The sequence below is a fragment of the Zootoca vivipara genome, chromosome 11 (assembly GCF_963506605.1).
Source record: "Zootoca vivipara chromosome 11, rZooViv1.1, whole genome shotgun sequence".
NCBI lineage: Eukaryota > Metazoa > Chordata > Lepidosauria > Squamata > Lacertidae > Zootoca > Zootoca vivipara.
The window spans coordinates 52,313,618-52,336,577 of NC_083286.1; the positions used below are offsets into that span (position 1 = coordinate 52,313,618).

General features: G+C 43.5%; 1 protein-coding gene and 1 long non-coding RNA gene across 2 annotated transcripts in view; one reads left to right on the plus strand and one right to left on the minus strand.

The window, feature by feature from the left end:
• LOC118077202 (uncharacterized) overlaps positions 1–22,069 on the plus strand; it is a 37,097-nt gene extending 15,028 nt beyond the window's left edge. Inside the window, exons 2-3 of the long non-coding RNA XR_004691615.2 lie at positions 2,160–2,248; positions 19,673–22,069. This is a non-coding gene — a long non-coding RNA (uncharacterized LOC118077202). The remainder of the gene's footprint in view (positions 1–2,159; positions 2,249–19,672) is intronic.
• The window catches only part of DCC (DCC netrin 1 receptor), a 904,619-nt gene that overhangs the window by 379,609 nt on the left and 502,050 nt on the right, over positions 1–22,960 (minus strand). The window lies entirely within an intron of this gene.

Below are 22,960 nucleotides of genomic sequence, written 5' to 3' on the forward strand. Positions count from 1 at the left end.
GGAAAATAATTGGTAGAATGGGTAGCCAATGTAGTGCCCTCCAGAAGATTCTGAATTGCAGCTCTCACCATCCCTGCCCATCCACCATTCTGCCTGTGGCTGATGGGAGTTGGAATAAAAAAAAAAAACTTGAGGAGGCCACGATGACTATCCCTGCAGCAGAGGATTTTATCTCCCCCTGTCAGGTGGCAGAGGATCCAACCCCCATGGCAGGTTGCCAGGAATGAACAAGACAATGAAAAGTCCTTACCAACTGCTTTTTATTCCATATTCACAGAGAGAAGCTTAGAAATGCAGCCTCTTGGAATAACAGCATTTCCCCGAGTGAGTCTCCACCCCCTTCTTCTCATGTGTCATTACTACAGGTGCTGAGAAGTGCCCTCTGCCTTTGAGCTCTTTGCTCTCCTACTTTCAATGCTCACCGGGTTCTGGGAGGGGGGGTCTGTAATGCTTTCTAAAGACACTGTGTCTGTCAACTGTTGCCCCTTGGGTTCTTCTTCTTCTTCTTCTTCTTCTTCTTCTTCTTCTTCTTCTTCTTCTTCTTCTTCTTCTTCTTCTTCTCCTCCTCCTCCTCCTCCTCCTCCTCCTCCTCCTCCTCCTCCTCCTCCTCCTCCTCCTCCTCTTCTCCCATTATTTCCCAGCTTTTCCCCTCATCTGCCTCTGAGCTGTGATCTCCCTCAAACCCCTGTTGTAATTCTGAACTGTCTCCTTTTCTGGAAGGGTCAGGCTGGGGAGGCAGTCTCCACCATTCCTCCTCTGCCCAGTCTCTGATACCCCCCTGGCCACATTCTCAGTACAAGATATTATTTGTTGCAGTTATTAAGCCTGGAGGATCAAGGTAAACATGTTGTTCTCCCATCTGTTGCCAACAACCAAGCGTAACTTTGCAGCGTGGACATTTTTACAAAGCGATATATATTGGAGTTAATGGCTTTTATATTGCCACCATAGAAACCATGGACCTGGACGCCTTTCCATATAAATCGAGCTGAAAAGAAGCACAGCTATCCTTCCCACAAGTGAGCCGTGAGGTGCTTATTTTAAGCGAGCTCGAGGGCACAGATCTCCACTAGACTGCTTTCCAGGCAGCCTCTCTCGCACGTATATATTTGAACACTCCACATAACCTCCTGCAAAGAAACAAATTGTCTGCAGGAATGCATGGGTGAATATTTACGGCTTAGTAAGTGAGCAAGAGGCATGGCGATAATCCAAAGAGGGCTCCCAATCAATAATACATGGCCAGAGATGAGTGGAACTGAAGTGAAAAAGAAAACATCTCCTCCTCTGCTCCACCCACCCTCCCACTGCGGAAAATATCAGCAATATTTTCTTTGTAAAATGGGATTTCCCTTGTCAGGCAGCTAGGAAAATAATTCTTGACATTTTCAGATAACAGGAATTATTGGCAGCACCTCTGTGTGTGGTGAATGTGTCTGCTCAGTTATTTATTTCTTTAAGCATTCAGCCAGTCTAACATTTGATCAACCCCATCTTCATCCCCTTTTAGAACTATTTATTGATCCACCTCATCTTGATTTCCCTTCAGCAATATTTGCTGAATAAAAAACTGCATATGCCTATTAGATAAAATGCCGAATGGCGCAATGAATCACTGGTGTTATTTACTTTGTTTTAAAATAGCTTCTGTTTTATTTCTGTTTTATCCCACCTTTCTTCTATAGTTGAGTCCAATGGGATATGACATGGTTCCCATGGGGTCAACCCCAGCGATGGGCAAATAGGTCAGTTCCAGTTTGTCTCAGCTTCTCATTTGTCCAGTCCTAAGTTCATTTCTCCACATGCCCACCTTAGTATATTTATAGCCCTCGTTGAAATTCATCACAATTTTAAGAGTGAATTTCTCCTAACATACACACTTTTGTGCAATTTCTCCTAACATACACATTTTTGCTGAGCTGCTGAGCAGTTTTCTCCAATATTGCACCATTTATGTATCTGAAGGTATCTGAAGAAGTGTGCATGCACACGAAAGCTTAACCTATGACAAACTTAGTTTGTCTCTAAGGTGCTACTGGAAGGAATTTTATTTTATTTTTTATTTTTGTTTCGACTACGTCAGACCAACACGGCTACCTACCTGTAACCTTTTATGTGTTGCTTTCATTAATATATGTATTCATATGGATATTTGGCAGGAGAACTGCACTGCAAAATTCAAAGAAATGGGACTTTTGAAGGATGGCTGTTTGAAGGATGGCGTAGCATTTCAGAAAGCGAAAATTGGGTGAGTTCAACTTTAAATTTGAACTGAATAGAATTCCCCCCCCAATCCCTAATCACGGTTCCATGCACAGATCCAGACCTGCTTGTTTTCATCAGTGGTTGCCATATTTGCCTCCCAATGAGGGATTCTTTGGGCTTCTTCAAAAGTCCTCAGACATTTTTCCTTAGCAGAAGCCTCAACTTTCACTGCAAAATTTTGCTTTAAGAGAAACATCTGAGACCTGTAACAAGGTCTCCAGCTATTCATAGGGAGTCCTTCTGTCCAGGACCTCAGATAGTGTTGAAACCTTTGCCCATTTGGGGGGAGAATTTCTCAACTAAAATGATCCAGCTATTCTGAAAGCTTCCTTATCGTCTCAGTACCATCTCCAATCCTTCTCACAGGGTGTTTCCTGCCTCCCATTCCTCAAACCAAACTATGAAGAAAGTTTGAAAACAGTTAGAGAGAAGGCTTCCCAACTCCTAGGAGGTATAGGCAAATCTGTTTTTTTCTGAATTTTTCATTCCCCGCCCAATTTTTTTAATTCAGCTCTTCATTTCCTCAGCAATTTCCATTTTCAAACATAAAATAAAATCCTCATGGCAATTTATTAGCATTTTAGTGTGAGTTTCTCATAGTAAACACCTTTTTGAATGCAGTTGTTACTAATACACACATTTTGTGCACAATTTCTCCAAACATTATGTGTGACTTTTCATATATATATGTAAAAGGTCCATGTTGGTGGGTATCCATTTTTCTCCCAAACTGCTTGACCAGTTTGGTGAAATTTTGACACAACGTTCCAGACCAATGTGGGCGTGTTTGCATACACTTATATTACATAGATGGGACACCTATCACAGGTAAAAACATGATTTTTGGGGGACACAGCGCCCTCCAGTGGACGTCAAAGGAACATATACCTCACCTGCTGCCATTGGCTGCATACTAGCAGTGACATCACAATAGAACATTCCAACCAACTGAATATGGGCCTTTAACAGAAAACAACACCAATGCGGGGAAACTGGCCAGGCCGCAGGGGTTTGCAAGGGGGGGCAGATAGAGCCGTTGGGGTGGTGGGTGCTGTCACGTGGAAGGAAGCTGACATCACACACGAGAACTCTGAAGGTCAGGGGACTCTGAAGGGGGACTCTGAAGGTCCATTTAACAGACTGAGCCACAGCAATGTGTGGCCGGGACGGACACACACACACACACACACACACACACACACACACACACACGTTCTCTAACATGTACATTCCTGTCCACTTTTTTTGATGGGAGCACTGCAATGAAAAATTCAGAGGGGTGCCTTTTCCAAAGAATAAACTTGGGGATGCAAAATCTGTGTGCACTTTCTCTTTCTGTCTCCGGGGGGTGGGGGCAGATCCAGGAAATTGGGGTAAAAAGTGATGGGGGGGAGCAACACCCAAAGCACTCACTCAAAAATCCAAATGTGCCCACAAAAGATTGGCAACCACTGTCCTTAAAGTCTTGCCAACAGTAAATTCCCAGCAGAAGGATATCTGGGAACTGTGGTTTGCTTCTGGCTCCTTGAGCACAGGATGAAGTCTCCCATTAAACTAAATCAAATTCAATAGAGCTTATCATTTTTTTTGGGGGGGGGGAAATCACATCCTGTCTGCTTCAGAGCGTTCCGGCATTCAAATGCACCTTTCCACCCCCATGTTATTATTTTTTTGGTTTGCCTGTAGGGATGATTTCAAGCCTAGCAAGAATATAATAAGCAGGGAAAGAAATAAAATGTCAGTAGAAGCTTATTAACACTGGCTAATTAAGAAGAGGGGAAATACAATAGAGCATGCATCTGTCCCCCATGTGTAAAATGTAATATGCTGTGTTTGCACTAATAAAGTGGGCTAAATCTACTGCTTGCTATACTCTCTGAGCTGTTGTGTATTAATATTCAATATGAAAATGCCCAGTCCTATTGAGAAGCTCCTTTTAATAAACATTTGCTTATCATTCCTCTGAGGTCACTCAACAGAACAGGATCATTCAGGCTGTGCCAGAGCTCTGGCATTCCTCTAACTGCAGTTGCATTTATTTACAAAATTGGACAACTGACTTTCTGAACCAAACCACTAAGGACTACCTCCTGCTGCTCTTCATCGAACTCTTGTATGCTTTGCTACCATACCTTCCACTCACAGCGGGGAGCTCTGCCTTGCAATGAGAGCTGCAGTGAACTGGGGCCCTCATCACTCTTGACATATAGACCTGGAGCACTTGTAATGAAGAGGGCATGTGGTCCCTTGGGAACTGCAAAACAAATACAATCAGTGCTGCTCAAACCGGCCCAGAATTAAGGGCAGCTCAACGAGGTACAATGAATGGGACATGCTTCAGTAAGAGCAAATGCTCCTCTTACAGAAGGTCCCAGGTTCAGTCCCTGACATCTTCAAGCAGGGCTAGGAAAGACTCGTGGATGCTATGCAAAACCCCGGAGAGTCACTGCCAATAAGTGTAGACAATCTTGGGTGAGAGAAGCCAGTGTTCTGACTCACTTATAAGGCAGGTGCTTATATTCCTAGGTGATGGCAAAGGGAGTTGGCAGAATTCTGGGCTCTTGCACTTCAGAATGTGTTGTGTGTGCATGCATATGATGTTTCAGAATGCTCCTCTGCATGGAGAAATGCCCTGCATGTAGAAAATTAGCACAGCAGGAATTAGCCTAGTCCATTCCTTGATAAGCTATGTTTGCTATATCTTTCCACAAGGGCTGACATTGATGCTGAAATCCAGCATCGCCTGAGCTTGGCGAGTGCTGCTTTCTCCCAATTGAAGTGTTTGAGGACTGGGACATTTGCAGGGAAACCAAAATGCTTGTTTACAAAGCTATTGTACTACCAATCTTACTGTACGCTTGTGAAACATGGACGACTTATGAATTCCATCTCCAACTCCTTGAAAGATTCCATCAAGTGATTTTTTTACACATCACTTGGGAAGGCAGGCAAACTAATGGCAGTGTACTAGAAGAAGCAAAGATCATCAGTGTTGAAGCAATGATTCTTCAACATCAACTTTGTTGGACTGGTCATGTTGTGCAGATGCCTGATGGTTGTCTTCCAAAGCAACAACTCTATTCCAAACTTAAAAATGGAAAGTGTAATGCTGGTGGTCAACAAAAGAGATTTAAAGGCTGTCTCAAGGCAAATCTAAAAAATCTTTTTAAAAAATGTAGTATAAACACTGACAACTGGGAAACACTGGCCTGCAATGGCTCCAGTTGGAGAACAGCCTTTACCAAAGGCTTTGAAGACGCTGAAACTCAGGACAAAAGGGAGAAACGTGCTAAGAGACAGACATGCTTGGCAAATCCACACTGTGATCAACTCCCGCTCAGAAACCTATGTCCCCACTGTGGAAGGATGTGTGGATCCAGAATTGGCCTCCACAATCACTTACAGACTCACTGTTAAAACCGTGTTTATGGAAGACAATGTTACTCAGCTATGAGTAGTCAACAATGAAAGAAAGATGCTATATTTGCACATTTGTGGAGGATTCCCTCCCACCCTCATGGAAGCACATTTGGAAATAGTAACACCCATATTGCACCCACAATCACCCACATCTGTGGTCTCAATCTATGAAAGTCTTTAAGCCAGGCTAATGAAATGATGGTATTTCATGTAATGCACAAACATACACACCTCTGGTACCAGAACAGGCACTAAAGAAGTTGGATGAGAAACTATTTTTTAGAAAACCAAGAAAAAGCCTTTTTACTGCTCGGTTTCCTCCCTTCAGTTTTCTTCTTTCCAAGATCCGAAGGCAATAACGCCAAGAGAAGCAAGAAAGTCTACTTTTCCTACTCTGCTGCCAAATATCAATTCACTAGTTCATCATCCTGCATTAAATTATCCTCCAGTATCAAAGAGCATTTGCCATCTAAACCAACAGTGACAGCTTAGATCACATGTCACAACCCATTGCCGTACCTGCTCTGAAATATAAGCTTTGCAGAGAATGCCCAGGTGATCCAATTGGCAGAGACAAGGATCCCCTGCAGAGAAAGTCTGCCTCCTTCTCTGCTTCTGATCTTCCTATGCAGCTACAAGTCAACAGGCCGTGAGACAGAGTGCAGCAACCACCTCTAGCATGAGATGCCTAGTATTTATGGGGCCACAGCGCTGCCGGGCAAAGGCACCCGTGATTAATGGGCCCGGAACTAGGCATATAAGAAGAAACATGAATACTTAATGTGGATTTCGAAACAAAACACCACAAACTTCAGGCAGGGGTTTTGGAAATGACTGCTTTTAAGGAAAGGTCTTTTAAAAGTGCTGCATTGTTTTTAGTAGATGTCAGGGAATAGTCTGAAGATGACGACTGGGGAATGCATTCCATGGCAGACCAGCTTCTCTCTGATGGAGAGCTGGAGGGGGAAGAGTCCCTCCCCTTGTCCACAGCATGTTCAGAAGCAGAGAGAGAGGCAGAAGCTGAACAGCTTAGGGGGGAGTTGCCCAGTTACAAGATAGTGACAACAGAGCCAGAAGGGAAGGGGCAGCTAGTTGAGATATCAGTTGTGAGCGTGGGGACCTCCCCCCACACACACATGCACACCATGGACTTGGAGGTCCAAATGTATCAGAGAGCAAAGGAGTCAGAGGGAGGGAGGAACTTCCCGTTGACGCCCAAAATGCTGCGAAAGTCAGAAGGAAGATTAGACTAGCCAACTGCCCTCCTTGCAGAGAGCTGTGTATTTGCACTCACAACAGGATGATGTAATAAAAGGACTATAAATCTATCAACTGCTCATTAATTCTTATCTGTGAAGTTACCGAAGGGAGGGGAGGACTCTCTATGCCTGACAGTCGATTTATTTACTAGCTTTTAAATATTAGTTTTTTATTGTAATTAGGTTTAAAATATTGTCTTTTATATGGTTTTAGCTTTCGGTGTTTTATCCGTGTTTGTTTTAATTTTTTGCAAGCCACCTCGAATCCCAGATCTGGGGGGGAAGGCACAATATGAAAAAATTAGCATAGATGTTCAGCCTGATCTGGCATAACTTCAAGTGTTGATTTCTCTCCCTTCTCTGATATATTACACAAACAACCTCTTATTTTTCCCCCTGGATGTGAAGGAACACATCCTCACTGATCTTTAATTTCAAATGATGTGTAGAAGTGTTTAAAAGGGATACTTTGCTAAGAAGCCATTCAAGACTTAGCAGTCACTGGAGAACATTCAGGATTACAAGGTTTTTTGGCCCGCTGAACACAAAGAAGAAACAATTATTCCTTTCTAGGCCTTCAGACACAATACATTTTCAGCCAATCTGCTTCAAAGGAGAGTGCCTGCTGAACGACAAAGCCAAGCAGGTAAACTACAATGTGGCTTTGTGTCCTCTTGCAGCTGCCAAGATTAGAAGCAATTTTGTTCAAAAATAATAATGTGGTTTGCTGCCTCAGGGACATTTTGTTAGAACTTTGCCACAAAGCTTAATGCTGTTATTGTTTGTTACCATCATGCTGTTCATGGGTATGAGATATTTATGATTTAAAAAATAAACAAACAAAAAAATCACTGTTGGCATCTAACACTTAAACAGCAACAAAACCATTACCTTATATAACTGTATTCATCAACCTAGTGCCTTCCAGACAACTCCCATTAACTTCAGCCAGTATGGGCAGGGGCTGGGATGGGGTACCAGCTACAGATGGGGAAGAAATTTAATTCAGTTTGCATTTAAAGGTGAAACTAACTAATTTGCACGTTCCCATACAAATTGAAGCAAAGCCATCCTTTGGATTTCACATGTCTCTGAATGTTGAATGTTGAATGTTGCAAAGCAGTTCTCCAGCCAGAAAAAGTTATTTCTAAAATAGCATGCAGAAATACATTATACCAGGGAACATTACTTTGCAAAAATTGTCTACATGTGGCAAAATTTCATACAAAGAAGTCACACTAAAATCCTAACTGATTGGACAACTGGGAGAAACCAAAATCGACCGATTCATCCATTCCTAGCGCCAGTGAATGCTGTCCCATAATAATGCAAGTCTTGTCCCTTTGCACTTTTTAATCTGCTTTGCTGGCACAGATGAACGTGAAACCACCTGAAGGAGAAGAGGTAATGAAAGGTAAAAGAATGTAGTTTGGAATCGGTGTTCTTTCACTGGAGAAAGAGAAAGATTCAGAAAGCTCCCTCAAATGCCCTAGTCATGACAGCACTGCTCTCAGGTGGTTAAAGGGAGAAGTTGATGCCTTCATCGCATTGGCCATTACACCACCTCAGACCTATTTGCACGTCCAGCAACCAACATAAATCATGCCAAGAAGAGGCAGCAAAGATGAACCTCTTATGTAGACAGTTCCATGCACATCCCTGGGACGCCTTTGATGCAACAGATGCCACAAACATTTCCCAGCGCACCTTGAACTGCTTTGGAATAAGTCAGCTCTTTCCTTCTGAAGTAGGAAATGTATTGTCATTCTCCAAACCCATCCAAGTCCATTCATTCTCTGACACGAGCCTATTTCTCCCTCTATCCCAATCTCCCTGCTACTTGCTGGAGGTTAGCCTTGTCCTCTTCCCACCTCCATAGAGCTCTGCAATGAAAGCCAGAGGCCAGAAATGACTGAGGTATACATTTCGTTTCCCCAGCATTCCATATTAGCTATAATTGTAGCACTAAGTTTCTCCTTTCCCCTATTGACAGAGCCAATAATGGGGAAGATGGCTTCTTCTCTCATAACAAAAAATGAAGTTGTCATAGGATGAGACAGGCTATTGGTCCATCTAGCTCAGTACTGTCCACACCAGGGGTCAGCAAACTTTTTCAGCAGGTGTCTCCTCACATATGCACGTTTAACTTGCATGCAACCACGTTTATGTGTGGCACTGGGAAATAATTAAATAAATTGATTTAATCTGCAAAAAGGCACGGGAAATAGCAAAAGCGGCCCAGAAAAAGCAGGAAACTGCAAAAATAGCATGAAAACAGCCAGAAAACAACTGGCAATCCTAGTTGCCTTTGCAACTGAAACCCCACGAGCCTTTGCACTAACCTTTGAGGCCCGTGAAGAGTGTGAGAAAGGAAGTTTGGAGGGTTTTTCAAGAGTTTTTAGAGGTTTAGAGGTTATTTACATGCCTTTTAGATGGTGTTTCCCAGTATACGAGTTTTCACATATACACACGGTACCCAGGAATGTAACCCCTGCATAAGTGAGGAGACGCCTGTATTTCAGATTGCATATGCTTGTTATGGATAAAGAAGCCATCGATATGTTGAATTAGTGCTAAGTACCTTCATGGACTTAAAGTTCTGTTTAACATTGTAAGTTTTGTTTCGATTTTTTCTAAGGTCTAATTTGCCAGTGGTAGGAAAACAATTTGATATCTTAAAACAAAGTGTGACATCACAAACTGAAATGAAATGTCAAAACAAAAGGAAACAAAATGCCGAGGAGAGCATTGTGAAACCAAAATACAGGGAACAAGACACGTTATTTGGGAACATGTCATTTGTAAAACTGGTTGTTAAGATAGCTAATAGTGTGTGAACACTTTTGTAGGCAGAATAATTAATTAAACTCTGTTAGTCTGCTGAATTATTTCCTTCTCATTTCCCCCCCCCATCCCATTTGTTGTGGCATTTTGAACATAAGAGCCTGTGAGATCCAGCATCCTGTTTCAAAAGTGGCCAACTAGATGCCTGTGGGGAGCCTGCAAGTTGGACCTGAGCACAAGAACACTTTCCCCACTTTTTGATGTTACTGCCAACTCATAAAATCATAGAATTGTAAGGTTGGAAGGGAGCTCAATATCCCAAATGGCAATGCAGGAATCACAGAGAATCCCTAACGGATGGCCATCCAACCTCTGCTTAAAAAATTCCAACAAGGGAGACTCAACCACCTTCCAAGGGAATCTGTTCCACTGTCTTACACCTCTTGCCATCAAAAAGTTCTCCCTGATGTTTATCCCGAATGTCCTTTCTCGTAATTTGAATCCATTGGTTTGGGTCCTACCCTCTGAGGAACAGAATGCAAGCTTGCTCCACCTTCCATGTGACAGACCTTTAGATATCTGAAGATGACTATCCTATCACCTCTCGGTCTTCTCTTCTCCAGGCTAAACACACCAGACTCCTTCAACTGTTCTTCATAAGACTTGGTTTCCAGACCCTTGATCATCTTGCTTGCCCTCCTCTGCCCACTTTCCAGCTTGGCAATATCCTTCTTTCTTTGTGGTGCCCAGAACTCGACACAGGACGGCAGGTGCTGGGTTTGACCAAACCAGAATAGAGTGGTTTAACTATGTGTTGTGTGAAGATAGTACTTCTTTTTGACCTGTACTGAATCTTCACTGAATGTCCACAAATTCTAGTATTATGAGAAAGGGAGAGAAAAAATTTCTCTAGCCGCTTTCTCCTTGCCATGCATAATTTCATCAGTTTCTATTGTATCACCTCTTACTTGCCTTTTCTCTAAACAATAATGTTCCAAACACTGCAACCTTTCTTCATAGAGCAAAATGAGAACGGAAGAATATTAAAGAGAATGATAGGTGTACTATTGCATGCTTATTTAAATTTTCTTACATTTTGCAATTGTCAGTTAATGATCTTGCAGTGTTGCCATCTTTTATTTTTGCATTATTTACAACTACACTCAAACTAGTTATAAAACTGGCCAAAATTTTAACTTTTGAGAATTTTAGGAATGCCTCTATCTCAGTTTGAGTTTCATACGTACCATTTGGTTTATCCGAGAGGGCTCCCTCAACAGCTGCTGCGTTTTTGAATATTTCGTACAGAAAGACTGAGGTGGTGGTTTTTAAAAATGCTTTTTTCCTCATGTCTCTCCTGATGCCTTATTGATTATTTTACAGTGACTTTGTTCCTACTCAAACTTTTTTCTTTTTAATTAAATAATGTTATTAAACTTTTTTAAAATTGTGTAACAGCAAAAACAAACAAAAAGGAGAAAACTAAGCGAAAACTAGATTCTCCCCTCCCACAGTTCACAATAAAGAAGGGGGGGGAATCACAAACTTACATATCTATGTATAAAAGCATACAGACAATTAGAGTAAGACATCAGTAAATGAAAAAAAAACAGGTGCCTAGAAAATACATTGTCTCAGAGTTCAACACAGCAGTACTGCTTTTTTTTATGGTCTACTTCTCTTTCCCTTCCTTTTATGTGCATAAAGATATCAAAGAGCAAGCAAAAATCAGTTAGTATGTCCGAAGGTGAAAATACGCTAAAGGTGGTAAGCAACTGTTTTCTATTACATTAGCAAAGTTAATAAACGGGAACCTATTCAAACAAATGATGTGATCCTCATTTCCATTCCTAGTTTGTGGATGAGCTATGGGCAATAAACCAGCTTCAGATATTTTTTAATGTCTAGTGCAAAGGCGGGGGGGGGGGGGGACATGAGTCCAAGGCTTGTGCCTGCTTCTTTGTGTAATGCTAAACCATGGTTTAGCATTCCAGCTGAATAGAGTGGGGCCCACTGAAGTAGATCCACTCATCCAATGTCTTTTGGTGCTGCAAAGCTGATTCCCCTTGAAGGGAGTGGACGTTGCGGGCAGATCATGATCCCAACTCGTGCACAAGGGGCTTAGGTAGCTCCGCATCACAGGGAGTTCCTGGACGTGTCATTTCATATTGGCCATGCCGATTGGTCAAAGGGGGCATGGCTTAGCCCATTTAAACAAGCCATGGCCAGGCTCGCTCCCTCTTTTACCTTGCTCCCGCTTGCACAGTTCTCCCTCCCTCCCTCCCTCCCTCCCTCCCTCCCTCCCTCCCTACGGTCAGGTCCTTATCCTTTGGCCTTGCTATGGACTTTGGTTGGTCACCTTGGTTGTCCAGGGGGCATAGCTGTCAACCCTCCCATTTTTGGCAGGAAACCCCCGGATTTAAATCTGTTTCCCACAGCAACCCGGGATTGTTAGATATCCCGGAAATTTACCGGATTTCAAAGGAAGCAGCTCTCTCCCTCCCTGCTGGCTCGGCTGCTTGCCAAGTGCTGCTGGAAATCGCCACTCTGTCCATGTCTGGGCGCCGAAAATCACTTCTGTGCATGTCTGGACATGCACAGAAGCGATTCCCAGGACACGGGCAGCCTGGCACTGGAAGTCACTTCTGCGCATGTCTGGATGGCCGCCGAGGTGGGCAAGGAGGGCCAGAGCCCCCCCCCCACTTCTGGAGCAGTTGGACACGCCCGCGGTCGCGTCACCCATTGTTTACAAACCAACCGCAGCAGCAACAACAGCGTTTTGAGAGCGAGAGAGCGGAGAGGGCTGCGGAACGAGCAGCAGAGCCGGCAGCAGCATGCATGCATGCACAGTCAGCACAGGATGCCACTGCCGTGTGGTGGCTCCATGGGCCACCGCTTGTGCACGGCAGCCCACAAGGCTGCCGCACGCCAGCAGCAGCCCATACAGACTGCGCATTTGCGGGCGGAGGCTAGGGGTGGGCCAGGGAGGGGCACACCAAGTGTCACCCCCCGGGTGGCACCTGGGGCAGCCCGCCCCCAACGCCCCTGCTAACAAGACTATTGATCCATAAAATGAAAGCAATAAACCATGTATTGCAGTCACACAATCATCAATTAGTAGCTGAAGTGGGTTCCACACAGTCACAAAAACACAAAGTAAAAAGCAAAAACAGACAGAACTCAGTGTAACACTCAACGCAGAAGCGTGGCACTCAAAACGGGGCACGTTCAGCTTCTGAAAAAGGTTCGCAAACAGGAACACTTAATTCTGGTTTTGCAGTGTTTGGGTTCCAAGCTGTTTGAGTACCAAGGAGTTTGAGAACCAAGGTACCCCTGTAGTGCCATGAAAAAGTCTTGCATCAAAAAGAAGTTCACACAAGGGACAAGTATCTAATGAAGTCTTCCTTAGTTGCATTTGTGTTTGGGAGTTTTGTTTGCAAAGTGAAAACAGGCCATTCATAACATAGCTATATTAGACCCTCCATTCTCAAATGCCTTTTTTTTCTTTAGTGGGAGATTTAATTTGAGCAATTCATTTCTTCTCCCTTTAAATGTTGCTTCCCACCGCCCCTCCATTTGCATCTCCCATCTCCCATTGCTCTTCCTTCTGCTGAGGGCATTGAGGAGTGTCTATTATAAAACCAATAAGAAGAGAGGAGACCTTATCTGTGCAATTAATCTTTATAGCTATCTGCTCCATTCAATCTCACCTTGCAGTTTTCTATTATTTTAAAACTTTAATGTTACCAAGTTAAAAAAAGAAAAAGAAATCACAAAATAATCGCATTTGCTTCTTAGGATTATTTTTATGTTCTAATTTCTGCTCTTATTTAAACCACCTTTGGATGTAAGGAAGCGGTGCATTAACCGCACTGTGCTGTCTCGAAATAAGCTCGCACCAAGGAGGTAAATAAGACACAAAGGAAGACCTCGTAGTGATGTTCTGGGAAAGGCCAGAAACATGAATGCTTGAAGGACTGCTGTTCTCAGATACTCTGCAGAAAGGACAGCAATCATTTTAAGCAGGAGGTGTGCCTTAATGAACAGAGGGAAGGTGCTGCAAAACAAATTGGTGCATCTATAAAGTCATAAAACAAGCACTAGGTGCTGTGATTCAAACGGGGGCTTCAATAAGTATGAGTGGAACCTAGGACTGGGCAAACCTGTCAATTTATGCACCTCAAAGAAGACACACCAGTAGGTCATGGAGGTGCATGATCTTGGAAAACACAAAGCTTATCTGGGGGTACAGGGATGAGTAAACTTCAATTGCTTATTCAGGCTATGTACACAGCTCTTGAACCAATATCAACACACCTCTCTCAACACAACACAGTCTCCCTGCAGCTAAGGAAAGCCAACTGGGTGGGGAACTCCATGCCACTTTTGAGGTGGTCCTCTCCTTCCTCCTCTCCCCATCAACTTTCTTTAGCCATCTTTTCCAGGAAGGTCTTACGAAGTGGCCCACAAAGTCCAGCTGTTGCCTTTGGGTTCTGAGGAAGCTCTTAGGAAGGGCTGTAGCTCAGTGATGAAGAAGACGCCAGGTTAAACGCTCAACATCTCCAGGAAGGATTTGGAAAGACTCCTGGTCTGGAACACTGGAGGGCAGGTGCCAGTCAGGATAGATATTACTTGTCTAGATCAGGCATCCCCAAATTGCGGCCCTCCAGATGTTTTCACCTACAACTCCCATGATCCCTAGCTAAGAGGACCAGTGGTCAGGGATGATAGGAATTGTAGTCCAAAACATCTGGAGGGCCGAAGTTTGGGGATGCCTGGTCTAGATGAACCATTGGCCCAATAATGTTACAAATTTTCCATTTGGCTAGCATCTGATCGCCTGAAATTTTTTATTTTTTATTTTTGCAAAATGTGTGGGAAGATACACCCTTGTCATACTCAGCAGTGAAGAATATATACTTCTTAAATTCTGGGAACCAAAATTTTAAAAAGGATGTTGACAAGGAACATGGAACATGTAGAGGAGGCCAACCAAGATAATTAAGGGTCTGGAAACCAAGTCTTATGAGGAATGGTTGAAGGAGCTGGGTATGTTTAGCCTGGAAAAGAGGAGACTAAGAGGAGGTACGGCAGCCATCTTCAAATATCTCAAGGGCTGTCACATGGAAGAGGGAACGAGCTTGTCTTCTTCTGGAAGGGTAGCACTCAAACCAATGGCTTCAAGTTACAAAAAAAGGAGATTTATTGTAAACATCAGGAAGAACATTCTGATAGTAAGAGCTCTTGGACTCTCCTTTCTTGGAGATGTTTAAGTAAAGTAGAGCTTTCATTGAGATTCTTAATTTGCAGGGGTTGGACTAGATGACCCTCAGGGTCTCTTCCAACTGTATTCTATGACTCTGTGATTCACATCCGGTTCAGTGATGCCTGGGTGTGCCTCATTGGCCCAGTATACCTGAAGGAGCGTCTCCACCCCCATCGTTCTGCCTGGATACTGAGTTTCAGCGCCAAGGGCCTTCTGGTGGTTCCCTCACTATGAGAAGCGAAATTACAGGGAACCAGGCGGAGGGTCTTTTCAGTAGTGGTGCCCGCCCTGTGGAACGCCCTCCCACCAGATGTCAAAGAAATAAACATCTGACTTTTAGAAGACACCTGAAGGCAGCCCTGTTTAGGGAACCTTTTAGTATTTGATGAATTATTGTATTTTATTATTTTATTGGAAGCCACCCAGAGTGGCTGGGGAAACCCAGCCAGATGGGTGGGGTATAAATAATAAATTTATTATTATTATTATTATTATTATTATTATTATTATTATTATTATTATTATTCGGCTGGTGCATGTGCTCTGTGACCTAGAAAGGAATCTTCAATGGAAGCTACCCTTTCCTTACTGGCACATTTTTCCTTTCATTTTGCTGGTAAATAAGAAAGGATTGCCATCTGATTGTTTTAACATTTACATATCATCTTAAGGAGAACCTATTTGAAATTCGTGGGAAACGATGAAAATATGTTCCTTTATTTTTAAAGGCATTGCCTCGAACAGGCAGATATGGCCCTGGAGATATAAAATGAAAAACTAATAGACAAATGAAAAAGAACGGGAGAAAGCTCCAGTAATAACCCAGAGTCTGGGTCAATTGATATTACTACACTTGTATTCACAAATATACCTGTGATTTAAGGATTTTACAATCCAGAAAATGAATAAAGACCATACCAAGAGAGCATGGAAGTCTGCTGCTGGCCATGATGGCATGAATCACATAACAGCATTTTAGGAGGACTTGTGGGGGCTTACGGAATGGGTGATGGGGCTTTTCCTCTCTTTATTGTGCTTCGTTTTTTAATAGTTGAAATAAAAGAGCTAGCAGCTTTGCAATAAAAGGGCAGGCTGATTTTATTAAGCAATTTACAAAAGAGAAAGAGGGATGGGGAAAGCCCCGCTCCTCTTCACCCTCCTCCTTAAAAAGTCCCGTTTTGGGGGGCTGAATTGTGGCTCCTGAAACTGCCCACCAGAACAGATGCCCTAAATTTACCAATTTGCAAATGGGGTGGTAAACAGGGAGCAATTGTTTCAGCACAGGCCTAAAGTATTCACAGAAACAAGGATTTGTAATTTTATTATTTTTATGCCACTCACCACAGTAATACTTTTCTTTTAGCATTGGCAATATTCTATTTTAAAAATAAAAATAAAAAAATGCCCATAATAATAACATCAGAACAAACGCTCAATAAAGATTGGACATCATATAACCTCTCTGAAAGCTTTGTGCAAATAAATAAGGATTCATGCTCAATAAACAGGTTGTGTGTGGGAGCTGAGAACCAGTGTCCCATCTCTATTACCCCAGACTTCAGGTAGTGACTAAAAAGGTTCAATAGTCCCACAAATAAACAAACAAACCACTCAATTTGTAAGACTAGCATGTCAGTGAGAAGGATTTCCAGCCTAGGAGGTGTGTGTTTTTATATTTAAAAAGTTATTATTGTTGTCATTGTTACTATTCTTTTATTATTTATCATAATCTCCATCACCTTCTATACAATCATCCAGTGCTTTTTTTCTGGGGAGGATGCATACCCCTAAACATTTTGTGAATCTTTGTACTTTTGTCCATTTACTGCATTTGTTTTTCCCAATTTGAACTACTGTATAAAGTGGTGGTTTTCTTGAGTCAAAATGAGAGTACCACTAAACATTTTTAGGGAGAAAGAAGCACTGCAATCATCTCAAGGCAATGTACAATAAAAAAAAAAAAAGTTTAAAGCATAAACAACAGCCGGTGCGTTGAACATCCTACTGAACAGAGACTCGTGGCAAAGCAGCATCTACCCAGCTGGGAAAGTCTGTCGGAACAAAATACATCTTCAATTGTTTTCAGAAAGTACAGATAGTGAGAACCTGTATTTTCTTGACAGGAATGCTGCTACTGCAGAGTAGTTTGGAACCTTCAGGAGAAGCTTCCCCACAGACCACGGGAGGTAGGAATGGGGATTCCGTTCCTACATCCTATGGAGAGGATCTCATTTGCCACACTCTCCTCCCCTGCAAGAAGAGGATAGATCAACTCTCCCGCAAGGGCAACATGGACAGCCACCTGGAGGCACTTTGCCCTATAGGGGAGAGGTGGGGATCGGGCCACCATCACAGACAAGCTTCCTGGGGATGCAGGAAAGGGCCTTCTCATTGGCTGCCCCTACCAGCAGGTGAATGCCTTCTTGTTCCAACAGGCTTTTGGGAACTGACTGCTTTCAGTGAAATGGCTGGTGCTGCACAGTTTTTTAATGGTAATTATTTGTATGTTTTAAACATATTCTATATAGTTTTAACTCTATCAATGCTTGTTTTTAATGGCAGATTTTTCCTGTGATTTTAGTGTCCCATCAGAGAAAGAGGCCGGTATAAATATAAGAGAAATAATAATATTACTCTCCCCTCTTCTAATCGAAACACCCATCCTCCCACCATTTTGCAGTGTGGACTCTGCTATTTGCCCTATGTAAGAGGACTAAGTAGGCTTTTTTTGGGGGGGGGGGTGCCACTAATTGGTCTGTGTCACCTCTTTTTCACCTACTTCACACTTTGGGTGTTGTCAGTGTGACTGGAGAGGCATTTTGTTTGAATTTGGCTAATATGCGTTTCGTCCGGGCAGGGAAGTAGATTTTGGAAAATGTCCAATTAATATCTGAGCCAGAATGGGGTTTGGGCCTGTCATTCACACTGGGTTCAGACAGTCAAGGAGCACGCAGCGAGGGGTTTCCTTGGACGTTGCTGCATGATCACAGCATGCTGCTGGCAGCTGGTTCAGGAATTGGGTGAGTTGAGAGCCTGCTGTCAATTCATCTACCACCTTGACCTCATTGGTTTTGGTCGGGAGTCTCGTACTCCTAGCAGGGTCACCTAAGGCGGTAAGGTCAAAGGGGAGGAGCTAGACAAAGAATGATCCAAAAAGTCCTCAATGGCAGAACAGGCGGAAGATAACAAGCAGTATGTTACCACGGCTGTGAAGGCGGATGAAGCTGCAGCAGATAAGAATCTACCAGACGTCGTGATTACTCATGCCAGGCATCCCCAAACATCTGCGGCCCTCCAGATGTTTTGGCCTACAACTCCCATGATCCCTAGCTAAGAGGACCAGTGGTCAGGGATGATGGGAATTGTAGTCCAAAACATCTGGAGGGCCGAAGTTTGGGGATGCCTGACTCATGCCATCAAAATAGAGCCTTACTGCGAAAACTGTGCGTTGTTCAGCGTGCAGTGATCTACACACATAAAACAAATTCACACACAGGCGTCTTCCAAAAACCCATCCCAAACCCAAACACCGTGTTTATGGAAGACAATCTTACTTGGCTATGAGTGATAGCCAAAGGAGGAGGAGGAGGAGGAGGAGGAGGAGGAGGAGGAGGAGGAGGAGGAGGAGGAGGAGGAGGAAGGCGGCCTCATATATCAGTAGCAACTCATTGAACTTGGCTGGGCAGTGCCAACTTGTAAGCAGGGTGTTATATTCTTCTTCCTGGCACCTTGGGATTTTTATTTCAGCTTTCTGTATGGAGGAGTATTCCACCATATGACCAATAACCAAAATTTGAAGTAGTACAGTTCAGGCACATATTTATCACCACAGAGGGAACTAGACCAAAAGCCCACAGATTTCAACCCTACCTCCAGGATAGCTCCAAAGTCTGACCATGCTTCTGGCTAACACTGTCTCTGGGATGTGCTTCCTGTTAACTATACCAACACCAGTTGCCAGTCAATTAAAAAATAAAAATTAAACTCTGGATTGGTTGAGTTGCTGGGATCAAAAGATGACAAAGGTCAGAACTCAGAGGGGGATTAAAGGAAGAAAATGATTTTATTTTATCATTGCAGTGACTTAATCCCTTCCAGATGAATATGTGGACAATGATTGTTTTGTGAGATTTATTTTTATTTACACACACACACACACACACACACACACACTTCCAGTGCAGAGATAAAAACATTCAGAATAAGAGAAATTGTGGAGCTGGATTGCTTCTCAAATTCTCCAAGGATAGAGATGCTATCCCAAATGAAGCACGTGTTTGTCATGCAGCCAGATAAAACCAGAGAAGCCATATGGAGGACACACACATGTCAGTTCTCTGCCAGCTTCCAAACCAACCTAGTTCTGTTCATTTATCTCTCACTGGGCTACAGATACTTAATAAGTACTTGCAGTTCCCATGCACGTATTGGAAGGCTGCGTACGGATGCCAGCTTCAATGGTAACAAAGTCCAACACATCACCCAACACATCTAAAAGCTTCATGCTTCTGCCAAAAAAAGCAGCCTCTTCAAACTCGAGGGTCAAATCACTGTCTCCAAGTCAATTCAATTATTTGTCTTCTCTCTCTCTCTCTCTCTCTCTCTCTCTCTCTCTCTCTCTCTCTCTCTCTCTCTCCCCCCCCCAGCACAAGACCACTCACTAACTTCTGCTATTCAGTTGCTCAGCAAACAACTTGTCAGGAGAGTAGGAGGTCAAGAGTACTGGATGTCAAGGAGAGGTGAGCAATTACATGCAAAGAATGTCTGACAAGCAGCAATGGCTGTATTCATCCATCTGGGGCACCCATCTTATTTATTATCAACTATACCTCTGAACTATGACTTGATGTAGTTTTGTTCCCACTTAGGCATAGGAACAAAGGATGCAACATTATATTGAATCAGGCCATAGGTGCATCTAGCCTGCACAGACTGGAAGTAAGTCTCCAGGGTTTGAGACTGGGTTCTCTCCTGCAAGGAGATGGTGGGGATTGAACCCGGGACCTTCTGCATGCAAATCAAATGTTCCAGAATTCAGCAATGGCTTTCCCCCCTGGACTGAAAGTTCTGCACAGGTGGGTTGCCTCCGATGCAGTGGGACTGAACCTGGGAGTTATTTCCCCACTTTGCCATATGGTGGAAAGATTGCCAGTGTACTCAATGTGAAACGGAGCCGCTGTGTATGATTCATAAGGGGTCTTGTACTTCTGTCTTGTTGTACCTGCATTGCAGAGGGTTGGACTTAATGGCTCTCAGAATCCCTTCCAATTCCAGTTCTGTGATTCTATGAAGACAGAGCCTCATCTCTTCTTCAGGATCTGCCCTTCAGGATCTGCCCTTCTCAACACTCTGTATGACAGAAGCAGCAGCTGAGCTGTTGACTGCCATCTCTTCAGATGGTGGCAAACTTTGGTTTAAAAGGAAGACATGGAAACCATCTGATGAATTATTATGGCAAGTCCTAGAAAGTGCACTGAATTCACCTCCCTTTCATAATACTCTCATTATGGAGTAGGAGGCCTTTGAAGAAGAGGACTCTGAAGGGAAGGAAGGGGGAATGAGACAATGAAACAGAACCCTTCTGATGACTCCCCACCACTACTTCCAGACCTGCCCAAAACTACTGAGGATGTGGGCATCCCAGAGATTGCATCTTCCTTGTCTGCATGAAGAGAGGATGCCATTAGGGACTGTAGTGGCCATTTCCCCATTGGAGGAAGAGGAGGTGAGTCTGGTATCATGAGAAAAGAGGAGACTCATCTCCTTAGGTAGCCAGAAATTCCAACAGAGACAGGGACACGGAGAAGCGGACACGGAGCAATGGATTCAAACTGCAAGAAAGAAGATTCCACCTAAACATTAGGAAGAAGCTGTTCGGCAGTGGAATTTGCTACCAAGGAGTGTGGTGGAGTCTCCTTCTTTGGAGGTCTTTAAGCAGAGGCTTGACAGGCATATGCCAAGAATGCTTTGATGGTGTTTCCTGCTTGGCAGGGGGTTGGACTGGATGGCCCTTGTGATCTCTTCCAATTCAATGATTCTATGATTCTATGGATTCTTGTGAGTAGCTGTGCCATCTCTTCCTCTGTTTAAAACAAACACACACACACACTTGCAGTGCATGGTGGCAGTCCAAGTATCACTTACATTTAAGAACATTCTCAGAGCCATGTGCATTCCTCTGCAGGACTCAAAGACGATCTTTGTTTAATAGGTTTGGATTCCATTGCTGAGGAGCATGGCAGAGTGGGAATCTATGTAGCGCAGGCCTGGGGAACCTGTGGCTGTCCAAATGCTGTTAGACTCCAACTCCCATCATCCCTGATCTTTGGCTATGCTGGCTGGGACTAATGGGAGTTGTCTGGCTGGCCACAATTCCCCTAGCCGTGATGTACTGCCATGTGGAAAGCACTTTGCATGATGAGATATTTTCTCACTCTCTCCAGTTGCATCTTGATGAGGGCAACAACAACAAAATACAACATAGCCGCCAGATTTTATGCCAGATTTTAATAAAATAACCTGCTCAGGAAAACACAGGTGCTCCCTGGCTGTGAGGAGCTGATGAGGGAAACAGCCACAAAGACCCAGGCTTCTCGTTTTGAAAATAAAACACAGGAGGCGGTGAAAAACGGCCAGAATTTTCTTCTCCCCCAGCTGATACATATCTTATTTATTCTCCCTTGTAATGTGTGAATGCTGCGCTGTGCCCTATTTTGTCTTCTGCCTCAATTAAAATGTAAATTTCTGCAGCCCATCTCTATAATTCCAAACAGCTTCGGGGATGGGAATTTAAACTGCTTTTAATAAAACCAACTACAGATGCTGCAATAAGATCCCTTTCAGGGTGTTTGAAATCTATATATTTTTTTAATGCCAGCCCACATGAGACTTGGCAATGCTGCAGCTGGGAATATTTCCATAAAAGTGAAATGAGGAGTCATGATAAGCCCTGGTGCATTCCCAGGCAGGCATACGCATTCCTGCTTCAACAATCATTTCTGGCCAAGGATGTTTCCCGGTGAAATAAGCACATTTCAGCATTGGCTGATGGAGCCCTCAAAGGCCACATTTGACACTCGTTGGGATGATAATCTCTCCAGACTGCGGTTGGGGGGGGGAATTGCATTTCCCCATACCTGTTCACCCACATCCTTACTCATTTTCCAGACCTCCTCCAACAAACATCACTGGATAGCAAAAGTCTGGGTGAACCATTTGAATAAACCAGGGGTCGGCAAACTTTCCCAGCCAATTGGTGCATTTGTAATGTTAAGAAAGTGCTATGGGGGCCAGTCCCAAAATAGCATAACACAAAATGGCTGCCGTGAGGATGTGACATGTCAACACGACTGTCACATCTAAAAGGGGAGGGAAAGAGACAGAGCCACAAAGTTTCCGCCACTAAGCTCCATCTTCCATCAGCCAGCCCTCACCTGCCTACCTCCTCACTTGCAAGCAACCCTGGCTGGCAACCTCCTCCCTTAGTGTCAGTGATGGCATTGTAGGGCTGAGCAGTGATGAGGATGAGGGCAAAGCTAGAATTATTTGGTTCGGCCTACATTGGCTCTGGCTCTGCTTACAGGTGGTCTCTCTGGTTTTTGCCCTACTACTCCAAACGGGCACCAGCCATCACTGGAGGTCAGAGGCTGAAATGAAGACGGAGGATTGTTTTTGAAAACTAAGGTGACATTCTGTTTTTCATGAAAGAAAATAAAACCGGTTTTTATCTAAAATCAAGGTGGGTGGGAAGAGAAAAATCTGTGTGTTGCAAGCCTTCCAATTAAACTTACCGTAATAAATGTCAGTAGTACAGGATCAAATTCATTGGAGCACTTAATTTGGTGCTTAACTACAAGACTAAAGACACATACTTCATTACTTTACTGAATCTGGGCCAGGATTACAGGACAACACTTTCTGTAGTAAAAGTCTTGCTTAAAGCAAACAACTTAGTACACTGGATAGA